The 8,666-nt window shown below is 41.0% G+C and overlaps 1 long non-coding RNA gene across 1 annotated transcript; it reads right to left on the bottom strand.

The window, feature by feature from the left end:
- Positions 1 to 231: 231 nt before the first annotated feature.
- Positions 232 to 6,477, bottom strand: LOC120409772. The gene is made up of 2 exons (XR_005601575.1): positions 6,263 to 6,477; positions 232 to 3,803 (listed from the first exon to the last, which is right to left on the bottom strand). It is a non-coding gene; the product is annotated as an uncharacterized LOC120409772 (long non-coding RNA).
- Positions 6,478 to 8,666: the final 2,189 nt, after the last annotated feature.

Consider the following 8,666-nt stretch of genomic DNA (forward strand, 5'->3'; position numbering starts at 1 on the left):
ATCTGCATGAATAGGAAGATATGTTTCTTTGATTAATTGAACAAGATAAAATGAAAATTCAGGGTTTAGACAACATAATGAATGCCCTGTGAAATCAGGGAGGGAAGAGAAATGGTATGTGAAGATACATGTCGAAAACTTGATTGTATTGAATATTTATCTGTGAATTAATAGGTGTGATGCACATCAGAACTGCACAGGAGAGAATTACACGCACAGCAGAAAACACAGTACACTGGTAATTTACATACTTTATTTCTTGCCTTTCTCTTCTTATTAGCCTTTCCAATTCTTTTCTGATTGAGTTCTGGTTTCCATTTAATAAAGCATGTCCCGTTGGCCTGAATGGTGAGAAAGTCTAAGTGAACATAGACATTGCCCTTTTTTGTTTGTTTAGGATCAAGCCTATACTTAAGAATTTTGGACCAATGCTGCAAGTCCTTAGGTATATTTTTGATGTAGAGGTCTTCCACTGAGATTGATCATTTCCTTTTAAACTCCAGTGTTACCAGGAACTTATATTGGAAACTTTTGGTTGCAACTTGCTTTTTTCGCTTTTTTCTTGCTTCTTTCCAGAAATGCTGACTTACAGATACTTGTTTCACTCAGGTAAAATTTTACCAAAGAAAACCTTTAGTCCTGAGATTAGAGCACTGACTGGTGACATTAAAATTCTCAAAATCTCCTGGTTTGTAACAAAAGCCTAAAATGTGATTTCACACTCACAGCTAAATAACTTGGTCATGTAGTTATCAGACTTTCTGGAATTAGCTTCTGGATCCAGTCAAGTTATTAAAGCATTCCTGATATGGAACTTGGGGAAAGTTCTGAAACCTTGAGAACATTTCCTGTATGGAAAGCTATAAAAAATGTATGGAAGCTATAAATTATCCTGCTAGAGTCAGGACATTTGAAGTGGTGATGTTAGAAAGCATAACACTGGGGTTGTGGGAAAAACATTTTTTTTTTTTTTCCCTTCTGCTGGTTTTGCAAATTTACATTACTGGTCAAGACTTGAGGGAGAAAAAAAAAACAACAAAAAAACCCATGATTACTCAAAAAGAAAAGTTTTGTTGGGTTTTAAGAGAAATTAGTATTTATTTACTATTATGAAATCTTGGTCATCTTTTTTTTCAATTGCATTTGATTTTATCATATCTCCTTTCCAGAGTGTTTGTTACACTTTGTTCTTTGATTGCAAGATTTCAATGAGTTAGCAATTTGACAAGGTTTGGTCCATTTCCCTGCACTTCTTGTCATCCCATTCCATTTCGTTGTTTTCACTTAGTTTCAAAATTTTTTTTTAAGACATTTAATTTCTTCAATTTCTTCTCTTATCTCTTCACTTCACTTGATTTCAAGTTTTCAATGAGTATAATTTTGGCAATTTTCAGTCCTTTTCACTGCACCTCATTTCATCCCAAGACATTTGGTTGTAGTCACTCCTTTTCCAAATTTTCTCTTTTTTTTTCCAGTTGCATTTGATTTTATCATATCTCTTTTCCAGAGTGTTTGTTCGACTTCCTGCTCTTATTTCAAGATTTTATGTCCTTTCATAAATGGAAATTCTCCACAGACACAACCCTAACCCCTAACCTTAACCCTAAAATGGCATTGTTAGGGGTGGTGCTGAGGGTGGGGTTAGGAGCGGCACTGGAGGCAGTGTGAGGGGGGGTCTGAGCTGTGGAGGGTGGTGTGAGTGGAGGGGAGAGTCTGAGTGGGAGGAGGTTGGTACCCTTGACCACTGACCCTTGAGCTTTGATCCTTGACCCTTCACCCCAATCTTTGACCTCTTGACCTTTGACCTCCTGATCTTTGATGCCATAATCTTAGACCTCCTGACCCTTTTTGACCCATGACCCTATGACCTTTGACCCCCCCAGGCCCTTGGCCTTTGCCCTCATGACCTTTGACCACATGACCTTTGCCCCCCCCCCCCAACCTTTGACCCTTCGCTCCTGACTCTTGAAACATGACCCCAGGTCTGGATCCCAGGCTCAGGACCTTGGACCATTTGATTTTATCATATCTCCTTTCCAGAGTGTTTTTTACACTTTGTTCTCTGATTTCAAGATTTCATTTCCTTCCATGAAATGAAGAATTGGGAAAAAAATTGAAAAAATTGAAAAAAAAGAAGAAAATTTGGAAAAGGAGTGACTATAACCAAATGGTGTGGGATGAAATGAAGTGCAGTGAAAAGGACTGAAACTTGCCAAAATTATACTCATTGAAATCTTGAAATCAGGAAGCAAGGTGAAGGGACAGAAGAAATTGATGAAATGAAATGCCATGAAAAAAAAAGAAAATTTCAAATTGAAGTGAAAACAATGAAATGGAATGATGTTTATTGATAAAGAAAGATATATGTTCCTACTGAATGGGTACAGAACAGTGTACAGAGAAGGAAAACAAGAGATGAAGAGAGAAGCAGAAGACAAGGACAACATTGCTGCTGCACCTCGGGGTGCCCCATAGGTGTCTGACCGGCACATGGACCGTGTGTGCTGCGAGCAGCTGTGAGCCTGTGCAGCTCTTGTGAGCAGCTGGGCGCTACTTCCAAGCGGTGGCGAGCCAGGATGTGGCGTTGGCCAGGATGGGCTGGCTGCTGAGGGCACTGCAGGAGACACGGCCTGGGTGCAGGCAGCGTCTGTCCCGTTGGGGAAATAGCAGAGCACCGGGTTGTCACAGTGACGAGCTACCTCTGGGAAGCACCAAAGCAGGGCAGGACAGGTGCAGACAGGACAGACAACTAGGGAAGAAGCAGCACCACAGAGAGAAAGAGGCAAGAAGGAGGCAGAGCTAACCCTCCAAGCGAGCCCCCGCTTCCTCTAAGAAAACCGGGAAATGGCAGCCCTAGGGGTGTGGCGCAGGTAACAGCTTTTATGTGCTAAGGCTCCTCCCAAAGCCCAATTTACCTGGCATTTTTTCTGGGGAAACAGGTGATCTACCCCACCTGCAAGGGGAAGTCACTTAAAGCCCAGTCGTGGAAGCTTTCTCTCCCTTTTGGCTGCTAGACAAAGTCTCCCCAGGACTGGGCTCCTTTCCATCTCAAGTACAGTGCCTAAAGTAAGTTTTCACCTCATATATAACATAAGTTGAGGCATAAATAAAAATCAGGTTATTCCCTTCGTGCATGGGTGGTGCCAAGAAGATGTGGAAGGAGCAATGTTTGGCCAGTGCCATGCTCCCCTTGGCATGCCTTTTGCAGTTGCAGTGTCCCTGGAGCTCTGGGCTTTGTGGTTTTCTCAACCCTAACCCTAAGCTCAACCCTAAACCTAAGCGGAGCAGTAAAATCAGCATTTTCCTAGGCTGAGGTGCCCAGCACGTGGATGGTGCCAAGGAGCAAGGTGTGCAGGAGCCATGCTGGGCCAGTGCCGTGCCCCCCCTGGCACGCCTTTTGTAGTTGCACAGTCCCTGGAGATCCGGGCTTTGTGGTTCCATATTGAGGCAAGTCCCTTTTCTTTTCCAGAAGAGGAGAGAGCAGCCTGGACCTAAGCCTGGAAAGCTCTTTCATGCCTGTGGCCTCAGAGCTCCTTTTTGGCTTCCGTTCCCCTTTTCCCTTTCCTTGTGGCTTCTGAGGAAGGTTGGATGACTTATAGAGCCAGTAGCTAAGATCAGGAAGTTGCTTCAGCCATAAATCAATATTGGCTTTGGATTGCTGCACTGCAGTTTGTTGTGAGAAAGGCCTGTCAAGGCTTGCAGAAAATTTTCTTTGAGTTTCAAATAAAAATTTTCTCTCTTCTTGGTGGAGGATGAGCATAATGGCCTGATGATTAATTTTTTCTTCTCAAATATTGCAATCCCTGGCAAAAAGAAAAAGAAAAAACCCAACACACACATACACACAACAGAATGTTGTTACCGATTGCTACTTTCAGTCTGGCTATGCCTGTCTGCGCAACCCAGCACGTTCACTGAACATAAAGGTGTGGTTGTAGTTTAATATTATGTTGTACCTGTGCTTAGATGAAGAAGTACTGCTTCTTGGTTCTGTCTTTCACTTCTGCAAAGTTACCTGCCGAAGCAAACTCCTGACCCTAGGGAAAGCCCATCTGAAGCCAAAAGCTTGGATGTTAAGAATTTAAACATTCATACCAGCCTGTAGGAACAGGACCTCTGAATTTATTTTGCCTGAAGTACTCATCACTATGTAACAACTCAAATACACCCTTTTTTCATCTTTTAATTCTTGTCTCATTAAACAATACATCCCTGACAGGAGACTAAACCTGTGCACATACAGGGGAGCACAGCACAGCAGGGGTTTGGGGTTATAGTGGGGCACAACTGGGTGCACACTAGTCTCACTTTGCACAAGTAGAAGTGACAAAATGAACCTCAAAAGAGGGAAGTGTTGAAGCTCTGCTCTCCATTCTTCCTGATGCATTTTCATCTTTTTCTACATTCCTGGGCACACCCAGGACACAACATTAATTAGAGCAACCCCCTTGCTATCCTAATATGTGCCCAGGTGTTACATCCTGCCATGGGCTATCTCATCAGCCAGTGCCACGAGCTTCATCTTTTTGCCCAGAGGTAGAGGAAGGCCCTTTCCTACACCCAAGGATGCCCCTGGGCAGGATGAAAGACAACTGGAGCAGCATTAACACTCTAAATAGGCAGTAAAGTATTTAGCTCTGTGCATGAACTAGACACAGATACTACCTTATCCATGTTTTCTGTTTTATCTCTGTGATCTAAAAGCCACTCCCAGACTGTTACCTTTCTTACACAAGAGCCCCTTTTATGCCCTGAAAATCTGGAAGAAAGACATGGATCAGAGGGGTATTGCAGCAGGCCAAAACACAATACAAACCATATTTTCTTATTCTAATACTCAATGCTCAGGAAACCTGAAGGAAAGCTCTAACATTACAACTTTCTCTTTTTTTTACTTGTTCATTCTGAGAATAGAATGGGTTTTTTTCTAAAAGAAGGTCATGGTCCATTGAAGGTTAAGGGCATATGGAAATATGTCCTAACCAATAAAGCTGTGTTTCTGAACAAGGATTTGAGAGGGCAGCTTACTGGAGATAAATCAAGTACCCACAAATTACTTCTGGAAGGTCACATTTCTGTGCTCTTTTTTTAAGGTGATTTTGGTTCCCAGACCATGCTCAGATGTGCTGTGCTGCCAAGACAGGTTCCTTCCAGCCTGGGACCACGCGGCTGGAACACTTCCAGCTGCAGCAGATCCCTGCTGCAGGACAGCCTTTGGGAAGGGGCCAAAACTCAGTTTCTACTTCACAGATTACACTCAGGCTATCCAAACACTGAAGCACAACCCGGCCTGGTTCCTGCTTAGGAGGAGGTGAGTAGGCTTAGGTGGGCACTTTGCCTCTGCATTCTAAGGTGGCCCAGGCTTCCCATCAAGTGTGTATGTGGGCAGTCTACAGGAAAACCAGCTGTCCCACCATAGCCAGCTGCTGTGTTTAGCTCATGATTTAATAAATTGTGGAGAAAAAAAGACAGTTTATAATTTATACATGTAAGGCAGCCTTTTCTTGGTTTTCAACTAAACTGAGATACTGGCAGACTGACCAGGCCAGCTTTAGGTCCAGGTAAAACAGGTACATGCCAAGGTCAACAGGACAAACAGCACAAGTGCTTCTGTTCATCTAGTCTGTGCCAAAATTACAGCATCTGAGACTTTGCATTGTTACCGTTGCCATCATGAGAAGACGATGTACGCACCTGGCCCTCCACAGGTGTCAGGAGCAGAAATGTTCAGCTCTGCAGAGCTGTGTGTCCTTCTCTGCCCCTTTTCCTCTCCCTTGTACTCCTCCCTCTCCATGGCAATGTTAGTACCACAGTCTGGAGGCAGCAAAATTTAGAATTTGCCTATGTTTCCAAAAAGACTCAAAACTGCCTAACACTTTGCAGGGACTATGTTAAAAGGATAACTTTTCTCCATTTTGTACACAGGGTAACACACCACTAACTTGTTAGTTGCATGAATACCCATTTCCTCCTTACCTCTCAATCCTCTACCCATTTTCTCCAGCCCTAGTTTCCTTCCTAAAATCAAGGTATTGCACCCAGAGGTTCTAAAGCCATGCAATTCTATGACTCTCCATTAATTTCACCGAATCTGCGTACTTTCACACATCCCACCTCTGCCAGCTTTGTTACCATTGATTTTGATGCTTATGTTTGTATCTTAGAAACTGAAACTCACTGATCCAAAGTACCTACAGATCCATATGCACAGTGGTGAATACAGACCCCAGAGAGATGCAGAGAACAGAAAAGATAGACTCACCACTCTTCAAAGACAGGGACCTCCAGACAAATTTCATCTGCTGAATTTCATCAACCACAGAAGGCTTCCCTTTCCTCTCTTCTAGGGGGAGGTAAGTGAAGCAATGAACTTGCAGCACACCCTTACTCAGGGAATTTTTTATTTTTCCATTGTACAAAGGAGCTGGAATATACAGTCTACCCATCTGTGTTGCTAAGAAACAGGGCACTGTTGCCTTGGGACTTGATTCAGAATTCAAAAACGAGAAGAATGTCTCAGTAGACTGCATAAACGCAGCTTGAAACCTAGCAACAAGGCCACAAGTTCAATATGCTTTTCTTATATGCTAGAAAACAAGGGTATTAGAAGGAAAATATATGGCTGAGGGAAAGAAAACAGTAATTTGAAAACAAAACAGTGGTGTTGTATCGCCAGTTATCCTAAGGGATGGAACTATGTTTTACTAAACATACTTTTATGACCTCTAAGATCTGATGATGTCCTGTGTTTTGAGCAGATTCATATTTACTAAAACAACTGAATACAAAGCAGCATCAGTATTAACCCCAGTATTTCCTAAAAATTCATCTTGTCCAGTATAAGTCACAGCAGAATGTCAGGATAGCAGAATTAATTTCCATTTGTATTTCAGTTTTCAAGCATCCTGCCAACAGAACAGTTGAATAGTTGCTACACATGCCTTGAAATAGTCACTTGAAATGGCCTGGATTGTATAATTGGGTGTGATTACTTAGCCACATTAACACAGACTGCTTTCTCTATTTGCTTATGTGCAAGTGAAGTATAAATTATAAATCAAAAACACATTATACACACTTTCACCTTAACAAATGGTCATTATGTGCTGCTGGACATTACATTGGTTCAACCAGCTATTTCACTGTAAAACCTGTTCTCTCTGGTTGCAGAATGTCACTGCATCACTGAAACTCTGGCCAGCACTCCAGCAGGGAAGGCCAAATTTGAATTGAGTTATGGTTCTCAGCTGATTAAACAGAGCCCACTTGGGTTTTTTTCCTTTTTGATGTTCCATCATGAAATTATAAAGAGATATCTTCAGATGATATGACAGTGTACATAATGGATTTAACTGGAGATGAAGAAGGAATCAAAATTCAGCAGTACAAATCACCTACAGCCTATCACATTTCTTCCATTGTTTTTCTTCTTAAAAAATATACTATTTCAAAACCAAAGAAAAGAACAAAAGTTTTTATCCTTAAATGTTTTGAAGTATACAGCATTCCCATGCAGGTCCTTCTACATTTATATTTTTACAGTTTTTCAGAGTCAGGACCAAAAGACTATCTGAGAAAATACATTTTTGTTTGGTTGGTTTTGAATAACATTCAAAATCCTTTGAGAGGGTGCACATTTTTCTGTGTCTTTAAGGAAATTCATATTTTTTCAGGCTTTTAGCTGAAAATGAATTTTCAGGTCATAGTTGAGCTTTGTGATAGGACTTGGTATCAGTTCAAGTGAGAAGGATTTCACAGGGATCCTGAAGTAAATTGTAAGATACAATTGAACGGTCCTTTGCAAGTTTATGCTGCTCAGATACCTACAGTTTAATTGAAGAAAAAATAACATCAAACAAAATTCCTTAAGAATTTGAAGATTTGTATTCCTTAAATCACTTAAGAAATAAAGTAATTTCTCATTGCCAACAGATGGCAGCATCTTACTTACTTTGCAAAATAAAAGCGTTTTAAAACCCAGGATGGCCAAAGATTAAGCCTTTTTGCACTACCAAGCAAGAAGGCTTGACATTTTCCTACACAAAACCACCTCATCTTTTCAGCTAAATATAAGCTGTTTGTAGACTTAGAAAAGATTAAGGAGACCTTAAGACTTCAAGCTGGAAAAAGCAGTAAAGCTAGTCAGGATCCTAGTCTGAACTGCAGAATCGTCTTAGGGACAAACAAGCACAGATGGAGTATCATACCAGATTTAACCTTGAAAACTGGAGCTGTAGCCAACAGTACCTATACTTTTTTACCTTGAGAGAAGGTATTTCAGGGGGAAAAAAAAGAGATAAAAAATCCAGAAAGAAGAGAGAAAAGAAAGTAAAATCTTCCCATTCATTATTTCTAAGCGGTGAAAGAAAAAGGGATTAATTATATTTTGTTCAATAACATTATCAGTCAGACCAACAGTCTAAGAAAAACACATCCCTTGACACGACCATTAGCATGACCTTTGGAGCATGGTGTGTTCTTTGATTTTTAGGGTTTTTTCACTTCAATTGTTCTATGCTGTGTTGATTCCAAAGAATCAACAACAACAAACAGAGAAAGAAATAAAGAAAAAAAGAAATTTACTTTTGATTTTGAAAACAGCTAATTCTTATCACCACTTTCCAGCCTGTGTTAGAAATAGAATCTTTCCTCAGGCTCTCAGCTTT

This window comes from Corvus cornix, chromosome 2, assembly GCF_000738735.6.
Source record: "Corvus cornix cornix isolate S_Up_H32 chromosome 2, ASM73873v5, whole genome shotgun sequence".
NCBI lineage: Eukaryota > Metazoa > Chordata > Aves > Passeriformes > Corvidae > Corvus > Corvus cornix.